Source organism: Octopus sinensis, linkage group LG1 (genome assembly GCF_006345805.1).
Source record: "Octopus sinensis linkage group LG1, ASM634580v1, whole genome shotgun sequence".
NCBI lineage: Eukaryota > Metazoa > Mollusca > Cephalopoda > Octopoda > Octopodidae > Octopus > Octopus sinensis.
In genome coordinates, this window is record NC_042997.1 from 7,686,249 (window position 1) to 7,702,598 (window position 16,350).

Consider the following 16,350-nt stretch of genomic DNA (forward strand, 5'->3'; position numbering starts at 1 on the left):
CTGAAACTACGTTAAACTTACAAATTACAATTTTGTTTACAATGTTTTCTTTTGACACATTCTACCAGTATACGAAGTTTCAAATTGTTTAGTTAACTAGAAATTCCGTCCATCAAAAGGAAAATATCCACATGTTGTTGTTGTTTTTTTTTGGGGGGGGGGGACTTAGAAGACACTTGTTTTGTTTGTTTTCGGTGAGGTTCCAAGACAATGGAGATGGATAGATAGAAATATAGGTAAGTATTTAGGCTGATAGATAGATAGATAGATAGATAGATAGATAGATAGATAGATAGATAGATAGATAGATAGATAGATAGATAGATAGATAGATAGATAGATAGATAGATAGATAGATAGATAGATAGATAGGTAGGTAGATAGATAGATAGATAGATAGATAGATAGATAGACAGACAGACAGACAGATAGACATATGGGTAGAGGTTAAGAGAGAAAGAAGGGGCATCCACCTTCGTATTCATCATTCATTTATTTATTTTTCCTTTTATTATTGTATACGAATGAGTTTAAGGATGGTGACCTCTTCAAAAAATAAATATAAATAAGAATAGAAAATAAAAAAACGGGTGTGGTTTGGTCATCACTGAAAGGCTTTTTGCTTTCATTCTATTCCTCTTATTTTCTTCTTTCCGTTTTTCTTCCTTTCCTCCTTTCTTTCTGCTCCCCTTTGTGTTATATTTAGGATATATTCTTTCCAAACATTCATTTTTGGAGGGAATTTTTTCATAAAGTGTAGTTCTGCATGAAAATACATTTGTAAAATATTTGCAAATTAACAATTTTAAAAATCAATCAGTAAATAAAATAACAAGAATATATGTATATGTAAGAGAAAAAAATCTATCAGAAAGGAACTCTATCTCTCTTAAATAAATATCTTTTGATAAGCATAACAAATGCGCAACCGGTAAAATGAACTCTCACCTAATTAAATATATTCTCCCTTACTTAAATTATTTTGTCAGCATTTCTTCATTTCCTTTTTTTATATATCACAACTCGTGTTCCACATCTCCTTTTTTAAATATATATAATATATATATATATATATATATAGAGAGAGAGAGAGAGAGAGAGAGAGAGATAGAGAGAGAGAGAGGTGAGTGAGAGAGGAGAGAGAGAGGGAGAATTCACGAATAAAACAAAAGACGAAGACAGATGGTGTAGAAAACAAACAGATGTATTAGTATAACGCTCAGGAATTGAATAATTATTTTGCCTTTCGAGCCTACGTTCTTCCACAGAAAGGAACACAGAAAGAATCAAGGAAAGAAACATATGCATATATACATATATCTATACGTAAAGTTAGAACATCCCAATGTTCACATAGATATGTCTGAACATTTGTAGAGGTGAGCCACGTTTGGAATAAAGAACTGAAATTCTCCACTTCACATTCAAACATTCAATTTTAGAGAAGGTTTCTTGATGAAGTGTGTTTGTGTGCATGTTTCTCTCTCTCTCTCACTTTCTCTCTTTCTCTTTCTCTCTCTCTGTATGTGCGTGTGTATGTATGTATACATACACACAGTTAGGGTGGGAAAGAGACAAAGAACGAGAGACATGCTAGTTCTTAATCACAACAAAGCAACCTGTCGCATTCAATCTCACATCCACCATATATCATATAATATACAGACTGGAATGGGTTAGTACATGATGACACATAGGTCATTAAACATTCTGCTACCTTGTGGTTTGTTACTAATTGTATTTATATTAGTGAATCAGTGATGGTTTCTAAAACCTAAACCATTTGCGAATAACTTCGTGCGATTATATCAGAGTTAAATATGTTTTACGGCAAATTATCGGTATATATCCCACCACAATCGATTCGCTGAAATCTACGTTTAATTTTAGTATTACTAACATACAAGATATTGCAAAGTGCACAGTATTGGAAATTAATACTTCAAAAAGGTTTTCTATACATAGGCCCACGCACAAGCATAATCATGTACTACTAATGAGATGTAATATGCTGATGTGTCAGCTAAATGTATGTCTGCACTTCTATTGCCTTTATTTTAAAAGTAGTTCAGTATATGTTATTATTTTATCTTCGTTTTAGTATAAAAGTTCTAGGTTTGCTTGCTATCATGCACGCACTCACACGTACACACACACACACACTTTCTCTCTCTCTCTCGCTCCCTCTCAGTCAGGCACATACATACTCATATACATCTGAGTGTGTTTGTGTAGCTATGTCTGTATGTGTAGATGTCCACACACGTGAACGCAGAGCACACGCACATATACATATATTTTCTTATATATGCCTATATATATATTCATATATATTCATGTTTATATGTATATATATATACATATATATATATATATATATATATACATTCTCACACAAACACACAGATACACAGACACACACACACACACACACACACACACACACACACACACATATATATATATATAATATATATATATATATATATATATATATATATATATATATATATGCTTACTTATGCATATACTTGTCTGTACGTATGTATAACCTTCCTGCTGCTGAATCGGTACAGATTGCAATATCATATTTTATATCAATCATCTTGCATAGGGCTGCAGGCTATTCTTCCAAGAACAGCTATTTGAATAATTTCATTGGACAATGATGCTAAAATCTGCTCGCATGTATCTAAATATCATAGTGGATTTTGGGTCCAAACTAGATTTGCGAGCTTTTTCACATACCAACTATTTCCACCTATATACATATGGAAACATATAAGCGCGCACATACACCCCTACATGACCACACATACACACGCTTACATATATATATATATATATATATATATATATATATATATACACATATACATATATATATATACATAGACAAATTGATAGATATATATACATACACATATATGTATATATACACATACATGTACACGTATATATTAATATGTAATTACATACCTGCGTATACATACATATATACAAGCAGTTAGTACAAAAACACACACGCATATATGCATGGCTGTATATTAGTGTGTGTATCTGTATATCTGTATTATTATATATACACATACGTGCATAGATGTGTGCGAATAAAAATCCATAATAATACTTTTGCTCTCTTCTATTACCTCACCTTAGGACACGTCTGAAACAAGTTATTCAAATTTCATACCTCTTTTTCAAGGGTGAAATAACAATGGGCCTCTTGGCTATGGATATTGCTAGCTAATATGGATGCATTCTATACAGCAATTGATTTCTCAAAATCTTATTTCTTTTTAGGCATTCTTCAATTTTCTCTTGTCTACCTGACCTTTGTGTCTATGTTAAGTTCGACAAGTTTACCTAAGAAAGTTGTCATATCATTGTTGTTCTTTCTGCTTTTATGTACATCTTGGGAATTTTTGATTTCTTTTTCTATTGAGATAATTTATATCGTATATCGTATCCTTGTTTTCTTTCTTTTTTTTGTCGTTACGACAATATTAAAAATGCTGCTGCTGCTGCTACCACACTGCTACAACTATGTCTTCAACTTTTTTCCACTACTAATAATAATATTTCAGCTACTGCTATTACTACTTCTATGACCAATATTACCACCACTACTACAAACAATAAAAATCAGAATAATAAACAATAATAGTGATGATAAAATTTTTACACTTCTGTTATTCTTATATTCCTTGTGTGTAGTCCAGAATGAAACACTGATTGTCTGTCGTTAAATTGCATGTTGAATAATTATTTTTCTGTCTACCTGAATTCTTATGGCAAGAAATTTCCTTAATTCTAATAATTTTGTCTTCCACTTGGTCTCATTGCACACTGTTTATGTTGAGACAATATTTATGCCATTATGATTGCAAATGAAATCTTTTCTCATTATTATTAATATATCATGTTTTTTTATTAATCGCATATCACTTCAACTGCTCAAGAAGATATTGTTAGGATAGGTTACTAATGGATACCGAACCACTGAGATGTATGCGATTGAAACGTTAAAATTAAGTGAACATTTTCAAATTTCATGTATAGTTGTAATTTTTGGCACTGGATCAGATTTTGTTATTTACCTGTTCCAGAAAAGATTAAAAGTATGTTACAGACGTTTAAATCTCGATAGTTTTTACCCAATAAGGAAACAGGATTTGCAAACTGCTATTTTGTGTGTGATAGCTATCGATGATAACATTAGAATGACGTTTGAAATTTTCAGGAATTCCAATGAAATTTTGGAATAGGCATGTCAATAATAAAAAATGAAAATCCTAAGTTTTTGCGAAAAATTCCCAAAAAAAAAACAAACTGTTACACTTTTCATGCAATAGATGCAACGCAGTTGTTCAATGTCAAAAGTCGAAAATGATATGAATCTATTTCGGAAAAGTGAGAGTTGTCCTCCACAAGTTACTGAAAATTATGGTTCGTGGAAGACTCAACTGACGTATGCATTCATCCAATATTTCGCGACTCCGCTATGGTTCTGCATAAAGAAAAACATATCTGGTCCTGCGACACTGTCCTCCAAACTTCCAGTGCTCAAGTAGCAAGCACCGTTCCTCGGTTTCCTTTTCCGTTTGAGAAGACTTCTGTCTATCTCAACAATCATCCCAGGACCGCCTACCTGAACTAGATTGCAGGGCACGTCCTCTGCACATATTACACGCACATAGCTCTTGTAATCAACAGTTGTGTATTGGGTGATCCCTCAGTTTTTCAACACATAACGGGGATGAAGTCAATTCCTCGAATCGTGGTTAAAGAAAAGAAGCACCACCTTCTAACCGTGTACCTTTTCTGACACAGACTCGTTGCATCCTCCTCGGGATCACTGCCAGTATATTTTCATGCAAAGCACCTTTTTGTTGGTATAGTGGCTTTTTTGTACATAATTTTGTTTTAGGGATACATCATTTTCTTTAAAGTGAAAAACTATATCCTCTCTTTTTTCAATTTTTCCATCATATTCGAAAAGTTAAACTAGTTGTCGTCTGTTATACATCTATTTAGAGTGAAAGGGCCCAGGAAAACACTAAAAAAATGTGGTATTGAAAGGAGAGCAACCGGAAATATCCGTTCGTTTCTCAAAAAGAAAAAAAGGAACAAAGAACAACATGGCTGTAAGTAATAAAAATGAGGTTGTACAAACGATCAGAAAATAAGCACTTGTCACATAAAATAGTAAAGGGAAGAAAAATATACATTTTAAGCAGACGATACAATGGCCTGTTATAATGGAAACAGGTACCAATATGTATGTGGGTTTCGTTTGGCTAAAAAAATTTTTACATTGTATATTTTAAAGCTATTAACTTTTTTTTTATATATTAACGTATTTCAAAAAAGTATTGTACCAAATATTCTTTTAATCGTCTCAGTCATTTGACTGCGGCCATGCTGGAGCCCCGTCTTTAGTCGAACAAATCTACCTTAGACCCTATTCTTTGCAAGCCCAGTACTTATTCTATCGTTCTCTTTTGCCGAACCGCTACGTTACGGGGACTAAACACACCAACACCTGTTGTCAAACGATGATGATGGGGGACAAACAAAGATACACACACACACACATATACACACACACACACATACATATATATACACACACACACACACACACACACACATATATATATATATATATATATAATATATATATATATATATATATACGACATGCATTTTTCAGTTTCTGGCTAACAAATAAACTCACAAGGTTTTGGTCAGCCGCAGCTATAGTAGAAGACAATTGCCCAAGGTGCCGTGCAGTGGGACTGAACCTGTAATCATGTGGTTGGTAAGCAAGTTACTTACCATACAGCCGCTACTGCCCCTATATATGAAATACGAGAATAATTTGTTAACGTCATTATGATTCCAAGTCAAAAATATATGGTTGTAAATGGTACGACAGATAAAATGTTAATAATTATAAAATTTATACACACCTTCGTCCCAAGATAATTATTTGCTGATATATCTCTAGTATATAGCATATAAGTGAATGTATGTGTGCAATTATACTTGTTTGCATGCATCCATATATGCATGTCCGTGTGCATGTATGTATGTGTGTTAGCTGTGAAATAATGATCTGGTCCACGAATTGTTTATTGTTTTCTGTAGCTAGGATTAATATTAGCAACTTTAGATCATGAAAGCTCATATACGGTCCAGTACACTGCAATGACCTTTCTGCTAATTGTTAAGGAAAATAACGGTTGGAGGAAAATATAGGAGCGTTGGTTTCATATGTTTTATTTGTTTTTGTATAACCAATGCCTATTAATTGTAGTTTGACGCAAAAAAGTGAAGGAATGAAATATCGGCGCACAAATTATTACTAGTACGACTGCGTCAAAGCTACACATTATAGTGATATTTCTCCAAAGTTGTAACAAATTCTTTTAGGAAAATTCAGCACCAAGTTGTAAAAGAACAATAACAGAGCCTTAATTGATTTCGCACTTCTTCCAACACTGCAGTCGATCATACAACCCACTAATTCCATTACTCAGTGAAATTGTTGATGAGTGTTGTCCGTTCTTTAGCCAAAAGTAATTAAAATACTATAGAAAAGGAAAAATACAGAGTAAAATGCACGTATTAAATAACATTTGTCTTCAAAATCTGCTGATTCTTTTAGGAGACTAATTAAAGGTGAGGCACTAAAATTTATTGCTATTTTTAATGCTTTGACTTTATTGCATTTAATGATTTTAGAGATACTGAGGAATGAGAAGTAGAGAAAGAAAAGAAAACGAAATTAAGATCTGTGAAGATGTGCTGGGCGAAATTCGTTAGTGAAGAGCATTATTATTACTATCGTTGTTGTGCTGGTGTTGGTTGTGGTGGTAATGCTCTTGCTGTTGTTGTTGCTAGCTGAAGAAGGCGAAAAATAAAGATTATGTGGTGCACGCTGATACATAGGAGATGAAAACGGACAGAATAAAAATCTGTGCAGGATCAATACCGAAAACACCCGCCCAGTCTGGACCTACTACGTGGTTAACGAATCTTCTGGAAATTACAGCACAAATTCTTAAATTCAAACGCACCTTTTAGATATGGTAGGACTCGTTAGATTGTGTACTCTGAAATATAATGTAAATCTTAATCACCATTAGCAGTAATGTGATTTTCCTAATAGGTTTCTCAACTGAATTCTTTTCAGGTATATATTTGTTACAAAAATAAGTTACTTTCAGGAAAATTGAAAATAAGAAAAAGTCGGGAGAAGTATAACGGGCTTGGATAAAGATAGCATATAACGGATAATAAACATTTGGAAAAACATTGTTTTCAAGATATATTTGATAGTATGACTTATATATGTTTTATTGTTTAATCCGGAAACCATATGATGAAGCAGAAACGCAATAAAAAACATTCTCACCGTCGCCTCAGAATCATTTTGTTGCTATTATTGAAAAGTGTCGTAAGTTCAAAAATGCTTTCTCAGCAAACGAAAAAATAGTTTCACCATTCCATAGCAAAACCGTTCTACCACATTTTTTTGATATCTTGCCATTTGAAGCAGCTCGAGATACGATAGTTTGACAAAAAGTACCGGCAATTGCTAGTAAAAATAAATATTCAAAGAATCGCATTTGGCCAAAGTTTGGATATACGGCAGTTTAATACAGTAGCAACGATGTGTTCAAGTGCATAATCCAGTACACCTTTGCTTGAATATATATTTAAAGAGTAGATTACGTTTACGGTTGATGTTTACTTCTATAACTTCCAGGTAATTTCCATTTAGATTTTACCAGCTTTGCTTGTTTTATTATACGCTTTAATGCTTTACTGTAATATATTCATTATTTTATGTTGTAAGTCGAATGTAAGTAAGCTGACAGAATTGCTTCCGCACCGCGGAAAAGCGTTTAGCGGTATTTCTGGTGACATTACGTTCTGAGTTCAAATGCCATCGATTCGGATTGTCATTTATTACTTCGAGATCGAAAACATCAGCTGAGGTCAAAATAATCGACTCATCCCATCCCACTGAATTGTTGCCTTTGTGCCAAAATTTGAACCATGTCGAAATGTAAATTTAGAAAAAAAAGCATACATGTAGAAATGCTAACTGATATTCGATTTATGATTGTATATACTGCTAAGATTTCATTATGATTAATGAAGAGAGACTTTAGCAGTTTCAATTCATAGTAATCATAAAGAACCCTATTAATTTCATGCAACATATACGACATTCAGTAACGAAGGAAACTGAATAAGTCTTATTCCCAAAACTGGACTATTTTAGCATCATATGATTACGTTTTAAACATGGACACATTTCAATTTGTAGTGTATGCTTTTATCAAAGATAATAATTTTTGAAATGCCCAGTTACCAAATGTACACCTTGATAATTACAATATTGAAAGAGGTGGTTTTATATATTAATCACACTCAGCAAACAGTTCCATTATTCAGTTATTCCAGTCGTATAAATTTAGTCAATTTATATCATCCTCAGTAAATTAAATATTGCTTTTAGTGAATATCTCATAATAGGTTCTTAATCTAATGACTTGTAAATATGCATATAAGATCTATTTTTTTAAAGTACAATGGCAAAAGAAGGGAAACAAATAATGCATCTTGATAAACTTATGTCACATAAACTAAACTACAACAAACTATTTGTTATATGTTCGTAATTTGAAAGTCACTACTATAGGAATATAGGAAACATAATACGGAAAATAAATAAAAAGCATATTTAAGAAACTTTCCGTGGATATTTCTCAATTTCTATAACATCCCTAGATACCGAAGTCAACTCGCCTTCATTTATCCTAACTGAAGTTTCTCTTATAGCCGTGATTCTGCGACGATGTGAGAAAACAAAAACAGTTGAAATAACAGAGCTTCGATTACATGTTTTCTTCCTTCGAAGTACTTATATTTTAGTAACCCGAATAACTGTCAATTCTGAACTTATAAAATCAACTACCGTCTTATACACGTTTGTGTGTGTGTCTCAAACTTTGCACAGACGCCTGACCCTTGCTCCAAGTACGTATATGTACACATATTTATCTCTAGTATGTAAGTATATTTATGTATCTATACACGTATGTACCTGAATATATATATATATAGTTTCTATACATATATATATATATATTCGTCCATACGTGAGCCTATGCGCGTATATCTAGTTGTATGTATATGCCCATATATTTGAATGTGCGTGTGTGAGTGCGTGTGTATATATGCGTGTATATATATATGTATATATGTGCGTGTGTATGCGTGTATCTGTGTATGCATATGTGTGTCTAAGCACTAACACAAAATTTTTCGTCTAGGTATTATCTTCCGGTCAACTTCTACTTCCTTTTCTTTCTGTTAACAGTTACAAGAGCGAAAGCCCATTACGTCATTTTCCCTAAACTAGAATGTATGCTTTCCACGTTCATATTTGAATTTTCTGCGTATGTATGAGATATATAGGTATCAGATACGTATATATGAACATAAACTCGATGCTGTATAAATATGTGGGTATGTATGTAATGTATGAGTGAACGCATGTGTGTTGTGTGCAAGAGCGCGCATGTGTGTGTGCATATATATTATATATAAGTGTGAATGTGTCTATCATGGGTGATAACTGACACGTCAGTGTACTATTAATATAGCTGGTGCCAAACTTAATTTAAATCCTGCTTAAACATAACTATAACCATAAAGTAACTGTGATGAGAGACGTTTAATATCATTACTCAACAGGTCTCGTCTATATCGCCCTCCCAGGCAGTTTCACCTGTATTTATTCTCTCTTTTGCTTTTCTAGAAACCTTACCCCGCTTTAAGTTTAAATACGTGGTAAAATAAAGCTACCTATGGTTCAATAGGTAGAAGGTAAAAAGAGGGTAATATAGTTTAAGTATTTAGAATACTTTTCATTGCGTGTGGAAGCTTGTCCTCAAATCTATTCATAATCATCAAAGTGCATAAAAGTTGAATGGAATCTATCTTTACAAGAGTTGGTGGCACCCGAAAATTCATTCAATTGTGAGGAATTATCGAGGCTCAGGATATTTAGTGATTTTTTATGTATAGTTTGCATTTACCTATATTTGTATCATGAGGGGTAATTTTTCCTAATATGAGCCAAGTGGGTGTATAGTATCTTTTGAAACTTGAGGTTATATATGAAGTCAAAAATTTAGATTTTCACTTATTCAAGGAACGTAAATGAGCTCCATAACAACGCTTCAAATCTATAGTTCTGCCAATGTTGACCTTTGCTTGGTATTTATTTGCCTGGTGTCATTACACGTCTTTTGTAAATCACATTTTTGCGCAAACAAAAGCCCGCAAGCAGTTATGAATTAGGAATGAGAAAATTATAGTTTAGTTATTTTTGTTCCACTGTTGGTTTTTCTGGTTTCCTGAGATTAGACCCGATCGGCCTGCTAGTAGTAGGGGTGGACTAGTAATGCCATCTATGTTAATATTAGATAGGGTTGTTGTGTTGGAATTAAAATGTACGGTCTCGTATAAAGGGTTTTGGAATACTAATTTGAATTTAGTAAACGGAGGAAGGTTATTACTGATCATGGTGTCTGGATTAATATGGGGTGCAGTATCAGAATTTGAGTGTGTAGCAGTCTGAAGTTGGAGTTTACGTTTATTTAGAGAGGCTATTCTGGATCCTAAGTTTTGAAGTGTTGAAGTAAGATATTTTTACTGATGATTTATAAAAAATACAATACTATTTATGCTGCGTAAAATTCGATTTCAGAATTTAAGAAAATAATTTAGGTGAAGTTTTAAACTGGAGAGAGAAGGGCAGTGCAAACCATAAGATTTTGTTTGTTAGTCTTAGAATATTTGGCTACATTGGACTGGTCAGGGGTAGGAAATTTATCATTACTATAAGTTTTAGGTGGCCCCTGGTATAGGCGAGGACGATTTAAATGGGGTTTTTTTATGGAGTTGTTATAGAGCCCGGATTAATGTGTGTGTATATATAGTTGACTTTATAAATGTATATACATATGTATATATTCAAATATATGTATATTATCTCTCTCACTCGTTCTGTATATAAATATATATATACACACACACACATATATATGTATATATATATATATATTCACAAGTCCTGGATCTGTACCTAAGTGATAAGTGCTAACGAACGAAGCTCTTCACGTTTGAATCATTCTCCTACAAAATATTAATAAAATATATGCACAATTATTCATACGTAATTTTACCAACTGTATACATATTGAAAGATTTTTAAATCAGTGTTTATCAATATATATTTAATTAAAAATATCTAATAGAATCTACAGGAAGCATTTACTTTTTTATGAACTCCTTTCTTTCAGGCAGAACCATTAACACGAAGTAATGGAAAGGCTACAATAACAAACAATTCATTCGGTATTTATGCACATTCTTCCTCTACGACTGCCCTTATGTTGGCTGAGCCCAGTATTGTACAGTAACGTTTATCTCTCAAATATTCTCATCATACAAAATCCAGTGGTGCGTGACCAGGTGGATGCGAAATGCATTTCTACTGTACCTCTTCGTACAATTCACCAAGCTAGAGAATTTTAGAATATATTTGAGTGATCTACTTTGAATCGAATTGAAAATGTGAAGGTATAGCATTTGGTACTGTATGCCACACGGGCATGTGAACTGCATCACCTAATTGTTATGTTACACAAAATTACAGAAACATCAAAGGCATAGTATCAAAACAGACATTAGATTCTTCAGTGTCGATTAATCCCTGAATTACTCTGGATCTTGTTTTATCGACAAGGTACGTCGTCTATGAAGAGATTTGAACCGCAAAATATGAAACGCATTGTATATAGTCTTATCGATTCTTCAATCCATTGATCCTAATAAACAAAATATATTAAAAATATAGTTAATGCATTATATACAAACACACACATTTATTCAAATGAATTCTGTTACTTCTAAAAAATCATGAAATAAAAGAATAGCGTAGTATAACCTGTTTCTTTGATATTATTGAATGCTAATGTAGTGAAAAGAATTACAATAAAAAGCTGGCAGTTATATGGCGCTATACGTTAGAGTTTATTATCCAGCTATTTCAAATATATATTCAGCTTCATCGGAATTATAATCTTTGAAACACGTGGAAATAAAACATAACTGGATATAGATTCTTAGGAAAAAGGGAAGCACTATCATAAGGCATAATCCCCAAATGGATTGCATAACAAAAGTGATAAATGTCAACAAAATATTTATGAGCCTTAAAGGCCCTGCGCATTTGCAGAAGATCAGGTATTTTATTTGCAACGGAATACAATACACACGCGCATCAAAGTACATACATGAAACCTATGCATCAAACAAATGCTTGTACTAATCCACACCATTGTATAGAAACATGCTATTACGATATATTCACAGCAGCAAGCACTTTGGAGAATATTCTTCTATTGGAAACAAGTAACTATATTTCTAATATTTCGAACGCTTTTGTGTTTCAAACAGGGATGAATTTGGCTCAGTCTCATTTGCTTGTCTTTTTCGTCTTTATACGTGTGGTTAAGTAGGTCTTAACTACTGCGCATATAAGCTTATATGTAAGTGGTAAAAATATTGTCACTTTATATAGGGTATCCGCGAAAGTGTATTGTCAAACTTTGCATCTGGTTTTAAATTCGGCTCAGAGGAATTCAATCAATGCTTATGTTATACTCAGAAGTCGTTTACATTTATTACAAAATATTTGTCCACAAATAACAAACATGATACATAAACACACACATACACAGACAGAAACACGCACACATACACATAAGTATGTGAATGTATTCATGCATACACACATAGACACACAATATATGATCACAATTTAGGTTACTTGAAATATATTTGTCATATATTTCAACTACTAAAGGCAGTTACCATGGAGAAACAAATCTCTCTTATGGTAAAAAGATGCTCATACCTAAATACTTCTTTTCGTCAATGCTTCGTTTTGTATCTCAATCGGGCGAACTGCTAGCGCAAATCAGTCAACGTATTCTCTGAATTATATATAAAGCTACAAGGTTTATTTAGTTCGTTCAGAGTTGCTTCTCTGAGGTAGATCTCTTTGACAAGAGTAAGAAAACTGGAAACATCAATGTCTGAGATTCCGGACAGATAGCGATACCGAACGAACTAGGTGCTTTCAAACCTTCTTACCATAAGAGAGATTCTTTTCTCCACGGTAATTGCTGTGTGTTTGCCTTTAGTAGTCGAAGTATGGGACAAACATATTTCAACTAACCTAAATTATGCTCATACCGAAACACTGCTTTGCGCCAATGCTTCGTGATACATAATATATAACTTTATTGATACACATATATGATGAACGGTTACGAAAAACTGAATAACAGTTTGTAAAATTGTATATGCGTGTGTATGTGTGTGGTTTATGTATATGCATATATGTATGTACATATATATGTATGTATACGCATGTGTATATACAATATGGATGTATGTAGATATGCATGTACGCATGTATGTATCATTAATTACACTGTTTCCGTTGCTGAATAATCAATGTATGAAAGAGGGAACGCATTGTACTCCGTATGTACACAGCTTTTGAATTACACATCGAACTAGCCATCCAGATTTGTACTACATAACATTTGTAGGGAAATATTATATGAAGAAAATATGGCGATTACAACGTTATCATTTCTAAAACAGATAAATATAAGTTTTGAACATATACATGGAGCCATGTTATATTTTCTAAACACCTATACGTCCGTCATTTCGTTCTGAGTTCGAATTCCACCGAGCTCGACATTGCCTTTCATACTTTCGGGGTCGATAAATTAAGTACCAGTCAAGTACTGGGTCGATATGATTGTTTTCCCCATCCCTAAAATATTTGACCATGACACATTAACATAACGTCAGTGTGCAGAATAAAAATCCTCTGCAATCAGAACTTGACATATACCACAATAAAGAACAAACAAAATCTGCGAAACATCATATATAGGTATAATTATTATCCCGTCACAAGTATTGTCTTAAACTGTTTAAAGAAGTATTACAATATGCAATACAAACTATCAGGAGAACATTATTATACAACTGGCGTTAAGAGGATTTCATTTGCAATATAATTCCATAGCACCCATAGTCTGTATTTAGATGAGGTATCATCTCAATACAAATACGAGAACGCGTCCGATTTACGACTGCAACAACTCTCTTTCTGCATTATAATGTCAATTTAGCTGTATAACTATTCATAACTGAAATATGAATTGCAAATTGCCAGGCATAGAATACTTCAAGGTGCGTAGTGTAATATCTTTACAATTTATTCTAAAGAGTACAATGCTATCAACCAACGTAGACACGATTAAGAAATAGTCTGATTGAAAAGAGCAAATATCTCATGAAATGAACGTGATGCAAATTATATTGCCTCGTACGAAAAGAAAGAGCGTACAGTTCCAGATATCGTAAACTCCACTAAGAAATCAAAGAACCGGAACACATTGTAACTGGTTTTCGTAACGTGATAAAGAGGAGCGAGATGGTCATTCAGAGTATGCTTTAAGATAGAGCAGAAAATCGTACTGCTAAGTTGGAAAACACCCATCCCCAGCTAGCTGCCAGAATACCGACTCATGTGGTCGAAAATAGTATTAAGCAGCAGAGGTAGATTCTATTTCGTGACTAAGGACACCTCTTTATGTAAGAGCTAAGAATCTGAGACTTACCGCACATGATAAAATCAGCTGCTCGCGGAGTGTACGATAGAAAAAATATGAATCGATTAATACATAGTATATACTTTAAGGGTTAAACCCCAAATTATGTAATTAGAACTATACCAATCCTGAAGCGTTTTTTACTGTATAATCTTAAGGTTTTCACTCTTCCGTCAAATTTCACAAAAAACAATAGCTTAGGTTTCAATGTTCACAGCATTGAAATTATTTTTTATCTGATTCGGATGTGTATACATTCAAGAAGAGCCTGGAAGCTCTTTGAGAGATTCCAAACATACCAATGTCCCGTAAGTATTCCAACTCCTATAGTAACATTACCAATTGCAAAGGTGTTGTTCCAGCATTGCAACACAACGTCGCATGTGAATAAAAGAAAAGGATTAAAAAAATATAGCTATATAGAAACTCAGCTGTAAGAACCCAGAAACTTGGCTCAGTACATGTGTGCCTGTACATATCAGAAGTTCAAATGTTGGTTAATAATCGCAGTTAAAAGAATAGACTGATTCATTATTTACTATGCATACTTCTATCTTAATGGCTACAAAAGTATACATTACAGAAGTGTAATAAAACTAGTGATAGGTTTGCTGATCCAATGTGTTGACATTTGAATTATTATTATACGAGTAAGTGTTGAAGTATAAGTGTGAATTTCAGAAGTATATGTATATAAGTTCTAAAAAGTAGGGGAAAATGACAGTTGGAGAAGGCCTACCTGAGAGCATCCTGTACTGCTATTTCAAGGTCTGTCAGTGAATACTCAGGGGAAAAGTTAGAGCAACGAGGCTGTATAACTTCCCACAAGCGGTCATAAATGACTTGAGTTTTAAATGGAAGAAGGACATAAAAACAGGTTAATACTAAGCTGTGCTTTATGAAGTGCACCGATTGTCTTGGCGTTCTTGTGAATGAACAATAACTCTTGAAGTATGCATATACACCCATCAACATTTTGTTTCATATCTTAGATCATATTGTACATGTATTCGTTTATGAAACGTAAATTATAGCATCTCAGTTATATAGAAAATCCAGACAATGTATTGAGATAATCATAAAAGTGATATATATATATATATATATATTTGTGTGTGTGTGTGTGTGTGCATGTATATATAATAGTATCGGTATATATGTTGTTGAAATTGCGAAAATCGCAAGTTTATATAATTTATTCCAACGTACATTTCCTCATAGTGTTTATTTGAGATTAATGCATATGAGGTTTTAGTGGAATTGGTTACTTAAGAACAGCAGATCATCAGAAAACACTCTATTTCATTATCACATAGCAACCTAAATAATTTAGTTCCCTGTAACATAATCTATTAAATAAAATTAAATAGGTATCCAACTGGAATGCAGTCTTCCAATCAACAACAAAAGTGAAACTCACGTAGGAAAAACCGATTCATGCCAATGAGCCATTCACGAGTTTGCGAAAGTACCTGCCTCCCGGCACTAGAAGATAGGTTGACGTTTTGACCCCAAGAGGATAAGTGAAGTACAAAATAAACAATTTCAAAGTTTTTCA